General features: G+C 43.5%; 1 protein-coding gene across 1 annotated transcript in view; it reads right to left on the minus strand.

The window, feature by feature from the left end:
* The window catches only part of card11 (caspase recruitment domain family, member 11), a 219,206-nt gene that overhangs the window by 143,945 nt on the left and 54,859 nt on the right, over nt 1-20,402 (minus strand). The window contains exon 2 of the mRNA XM_078418409.1: nt 2,083-2,238. The gene's annotated coding sequence lies outside the window, so the exon portion shown is untranslated. The remainder of the gene's footprint in view (nt 1-2,082; nt 2,239-20,402) is intronic.

The raw sequence follows: 20,402 nt of genomic DNA on the forward strand, positions 1-20,402 counted from the left end.
CTCAGGTTAGGAGACCAAAACTGCACACAATACCCCAGGTGCGGTCTCACCAAGGCCCTGTACAACTGCAGCAGAACCTCCCTGCTCCTAAACTCAAATCCTCTTGCTATGAATGCCAACATACCATTCGCTTTCTTCACTGCCTGCTGCACCTGCATGCTTGCTTTCAATGACTGGTGCACCATGACACCCAGGTCACGTTGCATCTCCCCTTCTCCCAATCGGTCACCATTCAGGTAATACTCTGCTTTCCTGTTCTTGCCGCCAAAGTGGATAACCTCACATTTATCCACATTATATTGCATCTGCCATGCATTTGCCCACTCGCCTAATCTATCCAAGTCACTCTGCAGCCTCCTAGCATCCTCCTCGCAGCTAACACTGCCACCCAGCTTCGTGTCATCCGCAAACTTAGAGATGTTGCATTCAATTCCCTCGTCCAAATCATTAATATACACTGTAAATAACTGGGGTCCCAGCACTGAGCCTTGCGGTACCCCACTAGTCACTGCCTGCCATTCCAAAAAGGACCCGTTTATTCCTACTCTTTGCTTCCTGTCCGCCAACCAATTTTCTATCCACCTCAACACTGAACCCTCAATACCGTGTGCTTTAAGTTTGTACACCAATCTCCTATGTGGGACCTTGTCGAAGGCCTTCTGAAAGTCCAGATATAACACATCGACTGGTTCTCCCTTATCCACTCTACTAGTTACATCCTCGAAAAATTCTATAAGATTCGTCAGACATGATTTGCCTTTGGTAAATCCATGCTGACTTTGTCCGATGATTTCACCACTTTCCATATGTGATGCTATCACATCTTTAATAACTGACTCTAGCATTTTTCCCACTACCGATGTTAGGCTAACTGGTCTATAATTCCCCGTTTTCTCTCTCCCTCCCTTTTTAAAAAGTGGGGTTACATTAGCTACTCTCCAGTCCTCAGGAACTACTCCAGAATCTAAAGAGTTTTGAAAAATTATCACTAATGCATCCACTATTTCTGAGGCTACTTCCTTAAGCACTCTGGGATGCAGCCTATCTGGCCCTGGGGATTTATCTGCCTTTAATCCATTTAATTTACCTAACACCACTTCCTGACTGACCTGGATTTCCCTCAGTTCCTCCATCTCATTAGACCCCCGGTCCCCCGCTATTTCCGGCAGACGGTTTATGTCTTCCTTAGTGAAGACAGAACCAAAGTATTTGTTCAATTGGTCTGCCATCTCCTTGTTCCCTATGATCAATTCACCTGTTTCCGACTGGAAGGGACCTACATTTGTCTTAACTAATCTTTTTCTCTTGACATATCTATAAAAGCTTTTGCAGTCAGTTTTTATGTTCCTTGCCAGTTTTCCCTCATAATCTATTTTCCCTTTCCTAATTAAGCCCTTTGTCCTCCTCTGCTGGACTCTGAATTTCTCCCAGTGCTCTGGTATGCTACTTTTTCTGGCTAATCTGATTGAATGGTGGAGTAGACTTGATGGGCCAAATGACCTAATTCTGCTCCTATCATTTATGACCTTGTGTATCTGTCTAAATGCTTCTTAAACGTTGTGATAGTACCTGCCTCAATGACCTCATTCAGCAGCTCATTCCATCTATCTACCACCTTCTCTTTGTGTAAAAAAGTTGCCCCTCAGGTTCCTGTTAACTCTTTCCCCCCTCACCTTAAACATGTATGTTCAAACAGTAAGAGATTGGGTAGTGTTGCTTAAAGTACGTAGTTGAAAGCCAGCATCGAAGTACAAAAGCGTTTTGGGATACAAATGTTATGTTAGCCTTTACTAAGAGTAAATTTGAATACAGGGTAAGATGGTACTATTACAGCTTTGTAGGGCCTTAGCTAAACTGAAGCGTTGAGTACAGTTCTGATCTCCTTACTTCAGGATGCACGTACTCGCCATAGAAGTAGTGAAGCAAAGATTCACTCGACTGGAACCAGGGTTGGCAGGTTTGCAGTATGAAGGCAGATTAACTGGACTCTGCCCGTTCTCTAGAGTTTAAGGTTGTGAGCATTTTATCGTGAAATTCTTATCGGGCTTGATAGGCTGCAGGCAAGGCAGATGTGCTTCTTACCTGAGGGGTCCAGAACCACGGATCCCAGTCTCAGAATAAGGTGTAGTCCGTTTAGTATTTTGCATGAGGAGGAATCTCTTCACTCAGCGAATGGTGAATCCTTCAAATTCTTTATCCCACAGGCCTGCAGAGGCTCAGACAGAGATTGATAGGTATCTGGATATTAAAGGAATCAAGACATGGGGTTAGTGGAGAGATGAAGATTGACCAACAGTCCTGATCTTGATGAACTTTAAGGGATGAATCACCCATTTCTGATTCTTATGTTCTTATATCTGAAGAATTTTTCCATTATAGTAAATGTTTGATTGACTGAAAGATACAGCACGGAAACAGGCCCTTCGGCCCACAGAGTCCACGCCGACCATCTGTCGCGTTAGTTCTATGTCATTCCACTTTTTCATCCACTCCCTACACACCAAGGGTAATTTTACACAGGTCCATTAACCTACAGACCCACACATCTTTGGGCTGTGGGAGGAAACCAAAGCACCCAAAAGAAACCCATGTGGTCACAGGATGCTCACTCAACACAGCCACCACCCAAGGTCAGGATCGAACCCTGTTCTCGGGCACCGAGATAGCAGCTCTATCAGTTGCCGGCCCTATGGAACAGAATGCACCATCTGGAAGGGCATTCCGCTGAAACTTTCACAAGAAAATGCGCTTCGTGCTGAAGAGGAAGAATTTGCTGAGTTACATGGAGAGAAGGTGGAGAACATGGTACTGACCCAAAACATTGCCTATCCATGTTCTCCTGAAATGCTGTCTGACCTGCTGAGTTACCCCAGCACTCTTTGTCTTCTCTTTTAAAATCGAGGCATTGCCAGTGTAGGAAGCAACATGGATTCAATGATTGTACAGGCTTTGGGTGTGGAACATTGACATGGGTTAGTATAATGGCAGTCAAGTTGGCTTGAGTTCAAGTCTAGGGAAACGTAGGTACAAGAGAGAGGTAGAAGCAAATGGTCATGGCAAATACATTTGTTTGAAGTTAGAAAGTTTGAAGAATCAAAGATAGCCCCAAGGTTATCAACCTGTGCCAAGGTTTGGGATGGAGTTCAGGGAGAGTAATCTGGATTTGTACCATGCCTGAATACAAGGCAAGGAGCGAGTGAGTGGAAAGAAATATTTTTCATCCATTTCTGGATGTTAGCCAACGGACCGACAACACGAGACCAAAACAAGTCACACTAGAGCTTAGTTGGAAGGTTTTTTTAAAACATGCTCCACTATTCAATAGGATAATAACTAATCTTCTATGTCAAGAAAATGCTTCTGCCTGAGGGTCATGCAAACATCTCGAGTTCAGCCTTTGAGTTACTCAATGACTGAGAATGGCCAGCTGTAGACTCATCTGCCTCTTGGCCACTACCCGAGAAATCCCGCACGCAACCACCAACGTTTTTGTGGAGTGACCTCTGCTTTTTCTGGGCTCTGATAATCAGAGACTCATTCCACACAATCTCTCAAACACAGCGAGTGGCTTATACAAATATTTGGCCGGGACTAAGTGGGCTGGAGAAGGCAAGGCTGCGAGGTGCAATTACAATTCCGAGATAAACTAAGATAAATGGTTCAGATTTCCTGCTACATTATTTTTGCTTTACTAAGTACTTTCTTTATTATCGCTGCATGCAGAGGCAACAGTAAACACAGATTAAATAAAAGCAGCTGTCACACATTATTAATACCCTAAGGCAGTGTAGGAGGCTCGAACCAGGTTGAGAGCTGTTCATGTATATTGCACTCATTACTGTCACGTTATTGACTCTGAAGAAATATTTGGAGGCAAGAATATGAACTCAATTAGCTTCTTCAGTGTTGACACATATTTGTCCTGTAATTCTTCGTCTTCGGTGAAGTAACATGCACAGTGTCCAAACAAACTCGGGGGTAAATATAAAGAATACTCAAAGGTGTAGGAAGGAACTGCAGATGCTGGTTTACACCGAAGATAGACACAAAATGCTGGAGTAACTTAGTGGGACAGGCAGCATCGCTGGATAGAAGGAATGGGTGACGTTTCGGGTCAAAACCCTTAAAAGGCGTATTTGGCTTATTAGAGATTCTTCCCACACCATGTGTCAATACACAAGACATACGTGATCAAATGCATCATCTGGAAACATCAGGCCTATTTAAATATACAACAAATGCAGTAAATGAACCAACACACTGCAGTGGGAGAAGTTGGTATTGAGCAGTTGCACTTCCATTTTGCTTCCCACACAGATATAATATTTCCAATCCTGCCTCCCCACAATCCCATAGAGGAACAGACCAAAGAAAGGAATTCAGTCTGATCAAAGATAAACAAAGACGAGGGCATCTTTAAACAATCTTCACTTGAGGATTGTTAGAATGTGAAATTCTTCATCAGAAATCACAGTTGAAATTTTTTTTAAAGAAGGGATTTAAGAAGGGATTATTTCAGTAAGCTGAAATAAGTTGAAGGTTTTGGGCCGTGAGCAAGAGACTAAGCCAAGTAGTTGTGTATTGCTTGTAAACAAATACTTCCATCTACCTCTCTTGGTTTGATAACAACATTTATTTTTACTGACCCTAATTTTCAGATTTGCAATTGATCCCCTATCCTTTCAGCATCTTTGGGCCATAAACTACGCAGACATCAACAGTGGTTTGAGTGCAGTGACACAGCGGAAGAATAGCAGTCGAAACATTTGCCTTTTGTTGAGAAGTCTTGTAACAAACTACAATAACTCACTGACAATATGAAGCATATCAGAGAATATGTAACGGTGGGGCTCAATTTAACAGGAAAACAAACCCTCAAAATAAAAATCCTGTTTAGTTTAGCGATACAGGGCGGAAACAGGCCCTTCGGCCCACCGACTCTATGCCGACCAGTGATCCCCGCACACTAATGCTACCCTACTACACACACTAGAAACATAGAAAAGTAGGTGCAACTGTAGGCCATTCAGCCCTTCGAGCCAGAACCGACATTTAATATGATAATGGCTGATCATCTAAAATCAGTACCCCGTATCTCCGTAAATCAGTACCCCTATATCTCTTGATTCCTTTAGCCCCAAGAGCCAAATCTACCTCTCTCTTGAAAATATCCAGTGAATTGGCCTCCACTGCCTTCTGTGGCAGATAATTCCACGGATTCACAACTCTCTGGGTGAAAATGTTTTTCCTCGTTTCAGTCCTAAATGGCCAACCCCTTATTCTTAAACTGTGACCTCTAGTTCTGGACTCCCCCAACATCGGGAACTTTTTTCCTGCATCTGGCCTGTCCAATCCTTTAAGATTTTTGTATGTTTCCATAAGATCCCCTCACATCCTTTGAGGGACAGTTTACAATTATACCAAGCCAATTAACCTACAAACCTGCACGTCTTTGAAATGCCTCTTCTATGCTTAAGTACAACATTGTGCGTCGCTCTGATAGGATTTACTGAGCTCAATATCAGTGGTATGGCATTTTTTGAATTTTGATGTGAATTTAAAAAAATGCAAGAAAACACACACACACACACAAACAGCAAAGTTCAATGCATGAAGACACAAGCAACTCCAGGTGCTGGTTTACCAAAAAAAAGACACAATGTGCTGGAGTAACTCAGCTGGTGAGGCAGAATCTCTGGAGAACATGGATAGGTGGCATTTGGGTCGGGACCCTTCTTCAGATCGATTGTGGTCGGGGGGGGGGGGTGGGGGGAAAGGAAGTTAGAAGAGAAGTGGGGGGGAGGGAGGACAAAGTCTGACAAATGATAGGCGGGGGTAGACAAAATGCTGGAGTAACTCAGCGGGACAGGCAGCATCTCTGGAGAGACGGAATGGGTGACGTTTTGGGTCGAGGCCCTTCTTCAGACTGGCAGATACAGGTGAGGGGGGGTTGATTGGCAGACAGTTGTCTACTCCGTCATTCAATCATGACTGATCCCCTCTGAACCCCATTCTCCTGCCTTCTCCCAATATCCCCGACACCCTTACTAATCAAGAATCTGTCAATCTCCGCTTTAAAAATACCCAAATGACTTGGCCTCCACAGCCGTCTGGGGCATTGGATTCCACACATTCATCACCCTCTGACGAAATAAATTCCTCCTCATCTCCTTCCTAAAAAGGTACCTTCTGCTCAACTTCTCCGTCTGATCAATCCCTAGTAATTGGCCCTTAAGTTGAGTAGGAGTCCCAGAAGCAAAATGAACTTTGCCTGACAGATTCTGACTAAGTTCTATAGGAAAATAACTGCAGATGCTGGTTCAAATCGAAGGTATCGCAAAATGCTGGAGTAACTCAGTGGGTCAGGCAGCATCCCAGGAGAGTGAATGGGTGACGCTTCAGTCTGAAGAAGGTTGTTGACCCGAAATGTCACCCATTCCTTCTCTCCTGGGATGCTGCCTAACCCGCTGAGTTACTCCAGCATTTTGTGATACTGACTAAGTTCAAAATACTTAAAGATTGGGAAAGGAACGGTGGACCCAATAGTCTAGACAGTTGAAGAAATGGCCAGCAATGGTGGAGTAAATTCAGTGAGGACAGAATTGGACAAACCAGATATCACAGGCGATGATAGATTTAGAAATTATCACCTGGCAGGACCTATCAGATTTTCTTTTTTTAGTGAAGGAAGCCCACCCAACATTTCATGCATATTTATGCTTTAAATTTTTTTAAAGGGTAATACACACATCACAAGTTTGTTAGTGGTACAGGATCTTCTGGTCCTAATTTAGAATCGTGAGACGCATTATAGGTGAGAAAGTCGCCAACTTTAGGCAAGTTTACCGGAATAAGCTGTGCGTGAACAAGGGACAGATGCTCTGGGGAAATGTAACTACAATGAATCAGCAGGAAACGAAACATCCACATCAGAGCCAAATTCTCAGAATTTCTCAAAGCATTGTTTCTGATTAAAGACCATGTACTATTAATCTAAGGCGCCCTAATGTAGCTGGCAAAAGCAATTGTTTCAAACTGTGTGGGGAACCGATTGCCTTCACACTTTATTTCGATCAAAGGCGACTGGAGTTCTATATTTCATTGGTTTCCCCTCTGCTCTCTACCCTATGACAAAGAGGTGAAGGCACAATATGCAACCAGCGAGGGGCTAAGAGGAAGAGATAACGATAATGTCAAGGCATGGTATACTGTTACAATCTTGATGATAGCTAGTATGTCTGAGGAATAATCCATGATTCTCCAAAGAAGATGAAAGTAAATAAAATCACCACCAAAAATCCCCTCACTCCTACACGCATACATCAATTTCTATAAAGATTTTAATCATACGAGAACAGCAATGTTAATTTAATGAAAGTTAATCGCATGGAAACAGGCCTTTCGATCCACCAAGTCCGTGCCGACCATCGATCATTTGTTCATACTGGTTGTATGTTATCCCACTTTCACATCCATTCCCTACTCTAGTGGCAGTTTAAAACGGCCAATCAACCCACAAACCTGCACGGATTTGGACGCCAGAGGAAATGCAGCAGCCAGAGAAAACCCACATGATCACAGGGAGAACATGCCAATGTGACACAGACAGCACCAGAGGTCAGGATTGAACCCGGGTCTCCGGCACTGTGAGGCAGCAGCTCTACCACCTGCTCCACTGTGCTGATAAAAGTTTGGTTTTGGCATCGTCTCAGAGTCATCCAGCATAGAAACTCATCCATGCTGACCAAGATGCCCCATCTAAACTAGTCCCATTTGGCCCATATCCCTCTAAATCTTTCCTAGCCATGTGCAGGGAACTGCAGATGCAGGTTTACACCGAAGATAGACACAAAATGCTGGAGCCATATTGGTTTCACTAGGTTCATGCATTATGCCAAATTTGCCTGTAATTAAGGCATATCCTTTGAAAAGCAGCCATTGAATGGTTATCTTCATATAGTACCAACAATTACATCTTGTTAGATATAATCACTGGTTGTCACCGAATTCATTTCTGCATCCATCTCGCTGGTCAACAAGGTTGGTAAGAAGCCTTGTTTAAAAGCCTTCCTGCCCACTATTTGTAAAGTGTGTGGACTGCCAAGGGATCCACGTTGACATGGCAACATCACCAATGAACATTAACAGCAGTTTAAGGACTTTTTCTGTTGAGCCGTGCTGAATTAATCAAACCACCGCCTTTGGGAATTTATTATTAGTTTTGGGGCGGACTATCGGTAGTTATCAGAGCTGAGCTGGAGGTCTGCATTGAATAGCACTTTATCATCGGATGTCAACATCGGTTTACCTCTGCTACCCTCTGCTACCCTCCAGAAGGCTCTGGAGGCCGTCAATGGATATATTTAAGGCAGTGATCGATAGATTCTTGATTAGTAGGAGTGTCAGGGGTTATGGGAAGAAGGTAGGAGAATGAGGTTAGGAGGGAAGGATGGATCAGCTATGCTTGAATGGCAGAGTAGACCAAATGGGCCGAATGGCCTAATTCTGCTACTATCACTTATGAAGTTTAGTTCCAGTACAATTGGTAAGAGAAGGAAACTGAGAGTGGAAAGATACTCAGCACATCAAACTCAACATTTTGTTGCTTTTCAAAGCACATCTTGTACTTCTCTATTAAGTATGATTTCAGTACATTACCTTCAAAATTACTGCAAATCTTACCTAACCGTTTAAATACAAATTTAACTACGATTTTTGTTCCGAGGCTTGATACAATATCAGTGCACAACTACGTAAGTTCGGAGGACATTCCTACATCTATTACGAGACGTATCTATTCAACATACAGGGGCTAAAATGGATGATTTGTGTAAACGTGGAAGTCAAAGGGGTTGGACACGTTAGAGGCAGGAAACATGTTCCCAATGTTGGGGGAGTCCAGAACAAGGGGCCACAGTTTAAGAATAAGGGGTAGGCCATTTAGAACTGAGATGAGGAAAAACCTTTTCAGTCAGAGAGTTGTGAATCTGTGGAATTCTCTGCCTCAGAAGGCAGTGGAGGCCAATTCTCTGAATGCATTCAAGAGAGAGCTAGATAGAGCTCTTAAGGATAGCGGAGTCAGGGGGTATGGGGAGAAGGCAGGAACGGGGTACTGATTGAGAATGATCAGCCACGATCACATTGAATGGCGGTGCTGGCTCAAAGGGCCGAATGGCCTCCTCCTGCACCTATTGTCTATTGTCATTCGAAATACTCCTGCGATGTCCTAATTCACACATCAACGCTGTACTAGCTGATCTACATGTAATGCAAAGGTTAGAACAGGCTTTTATCTAAACTAGTTTCACACTCATTCAGCAGAGGAGCACACTCAGAAAAACAATGCAGTGCTCACTTGGGTGAACGAGAAAATCATGAGGCCTCAGATCCTGCAATATAGTTGTGAGACAAGACAAACATTTCTTCCCACCAACATCACTTGCAAGCAGAGGAGATTCGTTTAACTTTGCATCATGTTCGGCACCACATTGTGGGCCGAATAGCCTGTCCCTGTGCTGCACAGTTCTATGTTCTACATATACATTACTAAAAGCACCGTAAGTTATTTGCATACCTTGGGTATGCAAGCAAAGAATTTCAAAGCGCCTCGTCGCATGTGGCAATAAAGTATTCCATTCCATCAGTTATTGTTCCAGCCTACCCTCGTTATTGTGGAGCTCTTTATAACGGATTTTGGTTTCAACAGACCGAGGCGTCCTTTCGTGGTGGCATTTGGCGGGAGACACACTGCACAGGGCAGCGCAGGGGAGAGAGCGAGCAGCTTGAAGGTGGCGTGAGGAGCAGATCTGTCCCTGTGCACCGCGTGTGGGCCTGGGAGCTCTGCAACTTCTGCAACTTCCCCATCACCGCATTCTTCCCACCCAGCCTGGAGATTGACTAGTCAGTATTTATCCTCCTTACTCTGTTATAACGGACAATCGTCCATAACAGACACCATCCTATGGTCCGCTGTAACGAGGGTTATCTGTATTAGTTTAGTTCAGTTTAGAGATACAGTGCAGAGACTGGCCCTTCGGCCATCGAGTCCGCACTGACCAGCGATCCCCACCATTAACACTAGTCCGACACAGATACTAGGGACAATTTACGTTTACACCAAGCCACTTAACCTGCAATCTTACGTAGGAAAGAACTGCAGATGCTGCTTTAAATCTGAAGAAGGGTCTCAATCCAAAACATCACCTATTCCTTTTCTCCTAGAGATGCTGCCTGACCCACCGAGTTACTCCAGCATTTTGTGTCAACCTACAATACCGTACGTCTTTGGAGGATGGGAGGAAACCGAAGATCTTAGAGAAAACCCACGCAGGTCACGAAGAGAATGTACAAACTCCGTACAGTCAGCACCCTGCGTCAGGATTGAACCCGGGTCTCTGGCGCTGTAAGGTGGTAGCTCTACCACTGCGCCACCGTGCCGCAATGTTGAAACTAACTCCATTAAACAGCAGGGGAATGACATAAAATAGTATTCAATTGGCTTTAAAATTCCTCTACAAAGTGCTTTCAGCTTTGTAAATGTGAGCAGGCCGAGTACAATCGAGTGCGATAGAAAAAGGGAGACAAGCAAGTTAAGGTGATTTACTTTAAAAAAATATAATTGGGTTAATTTAAATCCATTTAATTGTGTTAAGTGCTTTCCAGTGCTTTTAAAAGTTTTATATAAATTTATTTTTAATTTTTTTAATAGTCTGCCTATTTTTTTCTAATCCTAATTCTGTCTGATAGTTTTAACTATTTCTGAATGATTGTGAATGTCAGAGAGTGCCTTGACAGTTTTTGCTATCAGTTCGGACTGGATTTAGAATAACCTGGTGCAAGATTATTGTTTGTGGGATTAATAATCGCTAAAGGTTGGGATATCACTGATGAGCTCAAAGGTGGCTTCTTTACATCAGAGACTCATTCCAAATAAGAGTAGATTTAGTGGCAAGCAACTTTGGGCAGCACAGTGGTGCAGCTGGTAGAGCTGCTGCCTCACAACTCAAGAGACCCAGATTCGATCCTGACCTCTTTTTTTTCTTCTTTTTTTTAATATAAAAGTTTTATTCCAAAGAAAAACATACAAACATACTAAGCAAAACGTGATCAAACAAAAGCCGCCTGTATCGGCAGTTTACAAAATAAACAATTATCACATTAAAATCCCGCCATCTCTGTCAATAATACATTCGACCCCCCGTGGCGACCAGCGTTCACGGAAGGCCTCCAGAGTCCCCGTGGACACCGCATGTTTCCTCTCCAGGGACACGCGGGCACGTCGATCGATCCTGACCTCGGGTGCTGTCTGTGTGGAGTTTGCACATTCTCCCTGTGACCGCGTGGGTTTCCTCTGGGTGCACCGGTTTCCTCCCACATCCTAAAGACATGCGGGTTTGTAGGTTGATTGGCCTCCTTAACTGCAGGGAGTGGATGAGAAAGTGGGATAACGTAGAAGTACCATGGATGGGTGATCGATGGTAGGCATGGACTTGGTGGGCCAAAGAGTCTATTCCCATGCTGTATCTCTGAATTAAACTACTACTCCACTCACAATGGAGAAGGACTTAACCAAATGATTGAGGCCAGCATTACTTTTCAATTGTGAACGACACAACTCAGCTTTTTATATGTAGGAAAAAAACTGCAGATGCTGGTTAAAATCAAAGGTAGACACAAAATGCTGGAGTAACTCAGCGGGTGAGGCAGCATCTCTGGAGAGAAGGAACGGGTGACGTTTCGGGTCGAGACCCTTCTTCAGACTGATGTCAGGGCAATGCCTTGAAGAAGGGTCTCGACCCGAAACGTCACCCATTCCTTCTCTCCAGAGATGCTGCCTGACCCATTGAGTTACTCCAGCATTTTGTGTCTACCTTCAGCTTTCTAGATTAATCCTCTATCATATCCTTCAATGCAGAGAGTTGTTATTTCCTAAGGATGTTCAGTACATTGTAAGAATGCCTTTTTAAAGACATGTCAAATTTAAAAGTCCTTCAGGAAAAAAAACCTCTCGGAAGAACGTAGCGGAGCTAATGTAGGGTCTTGACCTGAACTGTTGGTTTTCACGGAGGCTGCTGGACCCATTGAGTTCTTCCGGCAGTTTAAAAACAAATGTTACCCTAGATTCTGCATCTGTAATCTCTTAGGCTTGCATAAATTCATTCCCTCAAAAGTAAATTTACCGTCTCAACAAAAGTTCCAAAGACAAGACATATTGGAATATAAAATTAAGATTCGAACTTGGCAAATGCAAGGTTAACAAAGCTAAATGCAAGATAGGTTCCAAACTTTTCCACACTTCTGCCCAACCTTCGCTCTCAAGAATATTAGGCTGGTTCTTGGTGCAGTTTGTCATCCTGACATTTTTGCAGTCAAAGCATTAAAATTCTGTTGACTGTAGTATGCCTGGGAGTGAGGGATTAAGGTCCTTTGCAAAAGGTATTAGAAGGGATTCAATATAGTGCTCTCACCTCTTAGTCAAAAGGTCAGGAACACAGGTCTCACTTCGGAGACTTGAACACAGGGTCTGTGCTGTTACCGCAGTGTAGTTCTGTACTGAAGGAGTGCAGTACTTTTGGCGGTGATGTTTTGCGATGTCGTTGCAGTGCAGGTGAGGATTACGTTCCTCAGCCCAAGTTTGAAGATAACTGCATCCGCGCTGTTGCAGCCAGCTTCATTCGTGCCCCAAATGCAATGGTGCTTTTCAGTTTAGTTTAGAGATACAGCGCAGAAACAAGCTCTTCGGCCCACCGAGTCCGGCTGACCAGCAATCTCCGTACACTAACACTATCCTACAAGCTTTACAATTTAACCAAGTCAATTAGCCCACAAACCTGCACGTCTTCGGAGTGTGGTAGGAAATCGGAGCACCCGGAGAAAACTCACGCGGGTCACAGGGAGAATGTACAAGCTCCGTACAGACAGCGCCCATAGTCAGGATCGAACCTGGGTCTCTGGCGCTGTAAAGCAGCGACTCTACCGCTGTGCCGCCCGTAGGCGTAGGTGCAGATTTGTGGTGATTCTCGGACGTATCTATTCAACATACAGGGGCTAAAATGGATGATTTGTGTAAACGTGGAAGTCAAAGGGGTTGGACATGTTAGAGGCAGGAAACATGTTCCCAATGTTGGGGAAGTCCAGAACCAGGGGCCAAAGTTTAAGAATAAGGGGTAGGCCATTTAGAACAGAGATGAGGAAATACTTTTTTAGTCAGAGAGTTGTGAATCTGTGGAATTCTCTGCCTCAGAGGGCAGTGGAGGCCAATTCTCTGAATACATTCAAGAGAGAGCTAGATAGAGCTCTTAAGGATAGCAGAGTCAGGGGGTATGGGGAGAAGGCAGGAACGGGGTACTGATTGAGAATAATCAGCCATGATCACATTGAATGGCGGTGCTGGCTCGAAGGGCCGAATGGCCTACTCCTGCACCTATTGTCTATTGACTATTAAGTGCGACTCCACACATCGTACTGCCCCATGAGGCATCAGGAGAGGACCATGAAAGGGAAGGGTCAGGGGAAGGCTAATGGGAACGCACAAGTTGTAATGTTGCACATTAACGAGTAGCATTGAGAATGTCACAGGAGCCAGTGTGGAACCAGGCAAGCATGAATCCGATTCTGGAACTGATAAGCTTTTCTGTATCTGCACAGAGTCTGATGGATCGGGTTTCTTGCTTTCATGGAGGCACAGGTTAAGACTCTTCCAAATCAGTACCACTGTGGATTTAAAAGCAGATCCCTTTCAAAGTCAAACAATTATGACTTTTAAAAGATTGTTGTTCGGATATATGGATTTATATTCCAAGTGATGTAATGCTGCAAAAAGAATTGCAGCTTCAACTGGAGAAATCTGTTTTCTGGACCGATAGCACAACGGTGCTTAAGTACATCAACAACGAAACCAAACGCTTTCAAACGTTTGTAGCAAACAGAATATCCTTTGTAAGGGATGTTACTGACATATCACAATGGAGATATGTTAGCACAAAGGAAAATCCTGCAGATGAAGCATCAAGTGGACCAACTGCAGACCGTTTTTTAAGCCGCGAATGATGGACCAAAGGACTGGAATGTCTCTGTCGATCAGACAGGGAATGGCCAAGACATCACTTGGAATCTGCAATTCCTGCGGACGATCCAGAAATTAAGCCAGACATTACTGTGAATGTTATTGTCAGGGATCCATCGAACCCCACGAATTCTCTGATGACTTATTTCATCGTGGTGGAAATTGAAGATTGCAGTAGCTTGGTTTCTTGAGGTAAAGACAATACTCTTGCAGCGGACTCGGAAGGGAAAGGAAATTCAGGCTGCTGTGAGTAGCCTTGAAAAGGATCCTGACAAGCTGAAAGGAAAGGTTGAAAAGGAGATGCGAGCATTTGAAGCATCACTCCGAGGACAATGCTTATGTCCAGAAGATCTTTCTCAGTCAGAAAACGCAATCATCTCTTTCAGTCAAAGACAAAGATTTGAGCCAGAACTGTCAGCACTAGAAACGTCAAAAGAGGCAGTCATTTATACAAACTGGATCCAAGGCTACAGGATGGACTTCTGGGAGTAGGAGGCTGCCTGAATAGGCTAGCGATGCCTGAAGCAGCTAAATATCCTAATTATTCTCTCAAAGGACCTCCACATATCCACGTTACTGTTACGACATATCCATGAACAAATCAGTGATGGAGGAAGAAATCATATGTTGGCTCATCTTCGTAAAAGGTACTGGATTATCAAGGCTAACTCCGCTGCAAGGAAAGTTATAACGGACTGCGTTGTGTGTAAATGACAGTGGGGAAGAGTTGGGGAGCAAAAGATGGCAGATTTGCCTTTAGTGAGAATTCGACATGACGAACCTCCATTTACATGCTGCCTGACCCGTTAAGTTACTCCAGATTTTTGTGTCTATCTTTGGTTTAAACCAACATCTGCAGTTCCTTCCTGCAAAATTCATCACCTGATGACATACGATGAAAGAATGGGTCAATTGGTCTTGTATTCACTGGAATTTAGAAGGATGAGAGGGGATCTTATAGAAACATATAAAATTCTTAAGGGATTGGACAGGCTAGATGCAGGAAAAATATTCCCCATGTTGGGGGAGTCCAGAACCAGGGGTCACAGATTAAGAATAAGGTTTAGGCCATTTTGGACTGAGATGAGGAAAAACCTTTTCACCCAGAGAGTTGTGAATCTGTGGAATTCTCTGCCACAGAAGGCAGTGGAGGCCAATTCACTGGATGTTTTCAAGGGAGACTTAGATTTAGCTCTTAGGGCTAACAGAATCGAGGTATATGGGGGAAAAAGCAGGAAAGGGGTACTGATTTTGGATGATCAACCATGATCATATTGAATGGCGGTGCTGGCTCGAAGGGCCGAATCGCCTACTCCTGCACCTATTTTCTACGTTTCTATGTTCCTGCTGTTTATTGTTTATTCCGGGGAGTTATTGAACCCACAGGGTGACAGGTTGTGATGCTGCTGCGCTCTGCTGAAAATACTGAAGCCTACATTTTTGCATTTTAATGAATTAATGAACTGTTTGCAGCATCAGCATGCTGCGGTGATCTATAGGACAGTAGTCGGCAGCCTGTTGTCAGCTAGTAACACACTGAAGAACAAAGCCAACGTCACAGAACACTGCTGCTAAATTCCACTGTTTTATCCGTGTCATCTCAACCTCAAAACGTCAGACTGCTTTGTAGCACTTTACCGTCCCTGTCACTCTTTGCCAAGTCTTTGTGACTTTCACTTATTGACGATCGAGTCAAAAATAATTCAGAACAAAGCGAAGGTTTTTCTGACATACTGACTCACTTCAACGTCAAGGTTACTCTTTAGATAGTTGATAATAATCCTGCTGTAATTCCATATTGCATCACATTCAGAGTTTAGAGTCACGCATCACAGAAACAGGCCCAACTTGACCATGACAACCAAGATGTCCCATCTACTCGAGTCCCCCTCTGCCTGCGTTTGGTCCACATCCCTCTACTCCTTTCCTATCTATGTACCTGCCATTTAAATGGTGTTATAGTATCTCCCTCAACAACTCTCTGGCAGCTCGTTCCATACATCCACCACCCTTTGTGGAAAAACCCACTCTAGCTTAAGTTCCTATTAAATCTTTCCCTTCTCATCTTAAACCTACATCTCCTTGTTCACGATACTCCTACTCTGGCTGAAAGACTACCAAAGTTAATCGAAGTTCACTTATGAGAGAAAGGCACATAGTGCTGGAGCAACTCAGCGGGTCTGGCAGCATCCCTAGAGGGCATGAATAAATGACGTTTCGGGTCGCATTTGGTCACTTACAAATGCCTGAGCAGGGAAAATGTAAAGTCGGAAGCGTGACCAATTATTTCATAAACGAGGCAGAAATACTCTGCATCTCTGGGGAAAGGCAGGTGACAGGATAATTGGATGGTTCTCTCAAGGGGCAGGCATCAGTGTAATAGGACAAATTGCCTCCTCTATTGCCTTATTCCATGATACAAAGAAAGGGTTATATCATGGAGAAAGAATCTCATTTTTACATAGAAACATAGAAACATAGAAACAAGGTGCTGGAGGAGGACATTCGGCCCTTCGAGCCAGCACCGCCATTCATTGTGATCATGGCTGATTGTCCCCAATCAATAACCCATGCCTGCCTTCTCCCCAAATCCCTTGATTCCACTAGCCCCTAGAGCTCTATCTAACTCTCTCTTAAATCCATCCAGTGATTTGGCCTCCACTGCCCTCTGTGGCAGAGAATTCCACAAATTCACAACTCTCTGGGTGAAAAAGTTCCTTCTCACCTTAGTTTTAAATGCCCCCTCCCCCCCATTATTCTAAGACTGTGGCCCCTGGTTTTGGACTCGCCCAGCATTGGGAACATTTTTCCTGCATCTAACTTGTCCAGTCCTTTATAATTTAATATCTTTCTATAAGATCCCCTCTCATCCTTCTAAACTCCAGTGAATACAAGCCCAGTCTTTTCAATCTTTCCTCATATGTCAGTCCCGCCATCCCAGGGATTAATCTTGTGAACCTCTGCTACACTGCCTCAATTACAAGGATGTCCTTCCTCAAGTTAAGAGACCAAAACTGTACACAATACTCCAGATGTGGTCTTATCAGGGCCCTATACAACTGCAGAAGAACCTCTTTACTCCTATACTGAAATCTTCTTGTTATGAAGGCCAACATGCCACTAGCTTTCTTCACTGCCTGCTGTACCTGCACGCCAACTTTCAGTGACTGGTGTACAAGGACACCCAGGTCTCGCTGCACCTCCCCCTTACCTAACCTAACTCCATTGAGATAATAATCTGTCTCCTTGTTTTTACCGCCAAAGTGGACAACCTCACATTTATCTATATTATACTGCATCTGCCACGCATCTGCCCACTCACTCAACCTGTCCAGGTCACCCTGCAACCTCCTAACATCCTCCTCACAGTTTACCCTGCTTCCATCAAGCACAACTGTTAATGTGCACATGAAAGGTTTTTACAGCAAAAACGACCATTTGTTCAAAAATAAGATTGTTATTGAATTGGTTTCTCTGAAGCATCGGAGACCGAGGGGAGAACTGATAGAAGTGTATAAAATTGTGAGAGGCATAGATAGGGTAGACAGTCAGAACCTTTTTATCCAGGGTGGAAATGTCCAACACTAGAGGGCATAACTTTAATGAGATAGAGGCATAAAGTTTAAAAGGAGGTGTGCAGGGCAAGTTTGATTGTTTTAAATTTGTTTTAAAGACAGAGTGGTGGGTGCCTGGAACACACTGCCAGGGTGGTCGTGGAGGCAGATATGTTAGCTGTATGTTAAAAGAGACTTTAGATAGCAACATGGATTTGCAGGGAATGGAGGGGTATGGATCATGTGCAGGCAAAGGAGAGGAGTTTAACAACATCATGTTTGGGATGGACATAGTGGGTTCGTTCCTTTGCTAAAAATGACACTGAAGTTATTGTTGCAAAAAAGATAGACCACGAAAATGTGTGGAAACAAAAAAGCTAGATTCTGTTTGTGTGAAAGTGTATCTGAATGTTTGCCTAGGCATTTGAAAGTGTTTCTAAAAAACATCTGCTATTTATGTCTGACATTTGCTGTGCATCAGAATGGAAGGCTGTTTATTCACAAAATGCTGGAGTAACTCAGCAGGTCAGGCAGCATCTCAAGAGAGAAGGAATGGGTGACGTTTTGGGTCAAGACCCTATATCCTTTGGAATTTTTGTTGTTGAATGTGTTTTTTTTAAAAAGATCCTTGTGCTTGGAAGTGATTCAAACAGAAAACGGGCTATTGTTGCTATCTTTTCAGAGACAAGATATAGCCTCAAGGTCTTAGTTACACCGTATGGCTTTAAAACAAATAAGTGGCAGTTGTTTTTGGTACATTTTTCATTGACTTGAAATAATGTGAAAACAAAGAAATGCAGATGCCGGTTAATACACAAAAGGACATCAAGTTCTGGAGTGACTCAGCAGTCCAGGCAGAATCTCTGGAGAATATGGACAGGTGACATTTCGGGTGGAGACTGTGAAGAAGGATCTTGACCCAAAATGTCACCAGTGAATGTTCTCCAGAAATGCTGCTTGACCTACTGAGTTACTCCAGCACTTTGTGTCCCTTTGTGAAATAATGTGAAGGTGTCTGGAGAAGAAATAGAGGGCACAACACACTGGATCTCATTGCTGGACAGACATTCCTTTCTTCCTTTGCATTCTCCCACCCCTCTCCTGTTTCTTTTCTTTCATTGCATGCAAGTCAGTAAAATATTGACCCAGAATTAAATTAGGAAATTATCCACCTATGGGTCACAATACCAGGAATGGCCATGTGAAATCCTCATTAATTTTGTAAATTAATTGAAGGTCCTTGGTTCACATATCACGTATCAAAAACAGATATTTTAAAACTTGAACATTTGAAATTGGGTATTTTAGGACATTTAAAGTAGTGTTTACGATTCTACAACATACTACTGTTCTAACAAAGGGCTTAATCTGAATGTGGTGTGAAAAATAACAAAGAATTAAAATGGTTGACCCTTTTAGCTTTTCAGCAGAGCCACAGTCACAAGAAGTATCGGCACGGCAAACAGTAGCTTTATGAATGTATGAATTTACCTGCAGACACCCAATGGCTTAGGATGATAATGATTTGAACTTAAGACTTTGTTTCTCAGTTGCTCAGACTTAACTCATTCACTTTCCCCAAGAAACAAATTGCAAGAGAAAGAAATGTATTTGAGGTCTTAGAAATTGCAGATTCTTGATTGACGATGTTATTGCATTTGGGGAGTTTGCGATGTATCAAGGAATTAATTTTAAATCCAGGAAATAATACTGCACCTTCATCAAAGCCGTCACTCCAACAATGGAACATCTCCAGGATTTAAGTTAATCAATCATGAATGCCCTGCTACATGGCACTAGGTGGGAATCAATGATTAATGCTTTATACTGTAGCTGGTATAGAAATATATGGAGAAATAACGGTTTTCCAGAACTCCTGAATAAGATGAAATCGTAATTTTATCATACTAATCACCTACAGAAAAGGTCACAACCAAAAGGGAAAGTCTCAGGAAGAACTCTCTGCAGCTACCTTTCTCAATATTTCTCAAAAGTTATCAGATTATTGAATGGTCCTCGCATAAACTACAGGTGTGGTCCCAATCTCCCAAACTACCCCGTTGAAAAATGTGCACTTGTTTAGATTAGAAACACAGCACGGAACCTGGCCCTTCGGCCCACCAGGTCCGTGCCGACCAGCGATCCCCACACATTAACGCTATCCTGCACCCACTAGGGACAATTTTTACATTTACCAAGCCAATTAACCTACACACCAGTACTTCTTTGCAGTGCACAAGTTTATTTGTAAATGGTCTAAAATTATATACTGTACTTTGGGATTTTTCTCTTTGCACTACCTTGTACTCGTGGAAAGTACACTGTCAGGTTGCATCACAGCTTGGTTTGGGAACAGCTCTGCACAAGACTGCAAGAAATTGCAGAGAGTTGTAGATGTGGCCCGACCAATCACACAGACCACACTCCCTGCCACTAGCTCCATTTACACATGCAGATGGAGTCAATAGGGTAGAGGTGAATCAGAAAAGCAGCCAACATAATTAAAGGCTTGTCTTACCCCAGTCATTCCTTCTTCTCCCTGCCCCCATCCAGCAGAAGGTAAAGAAGCTTGAATGCACACACCACCAGTCTTAGGAACAGCTTCTTCAGTAGCTTCGTCTGCAGTAAGATGCTGCAGATGTTCTACCAACCAGTGGTAGCCAGTGCCACCTTCTTTGCTGCCGTGTGCTGGGGCGGCAGGGCAAAGGCCGCAGACGCCAATAGGATCAACAAACTCATCAGGAAGGCTGGCTCCATCCAGGGAGCGGAGGTGGATTCATGGG

The sequence above is a fragment of the Rhinoraja longicauda genome, chromosome 21 (genome assembly GCF_053455715.1).
Source record: "Rhinoraja longicauda isolate Sanriku21f chromosome 21, sRhiLon1.1, whole genome shotgun sequence".
NCBI lineage: Eukaryota > Metazoa > Chordata > Chondrichthyes > Rajiformes > Arhynchobatidae > Rhinoraja > Rhinoraja longicauda.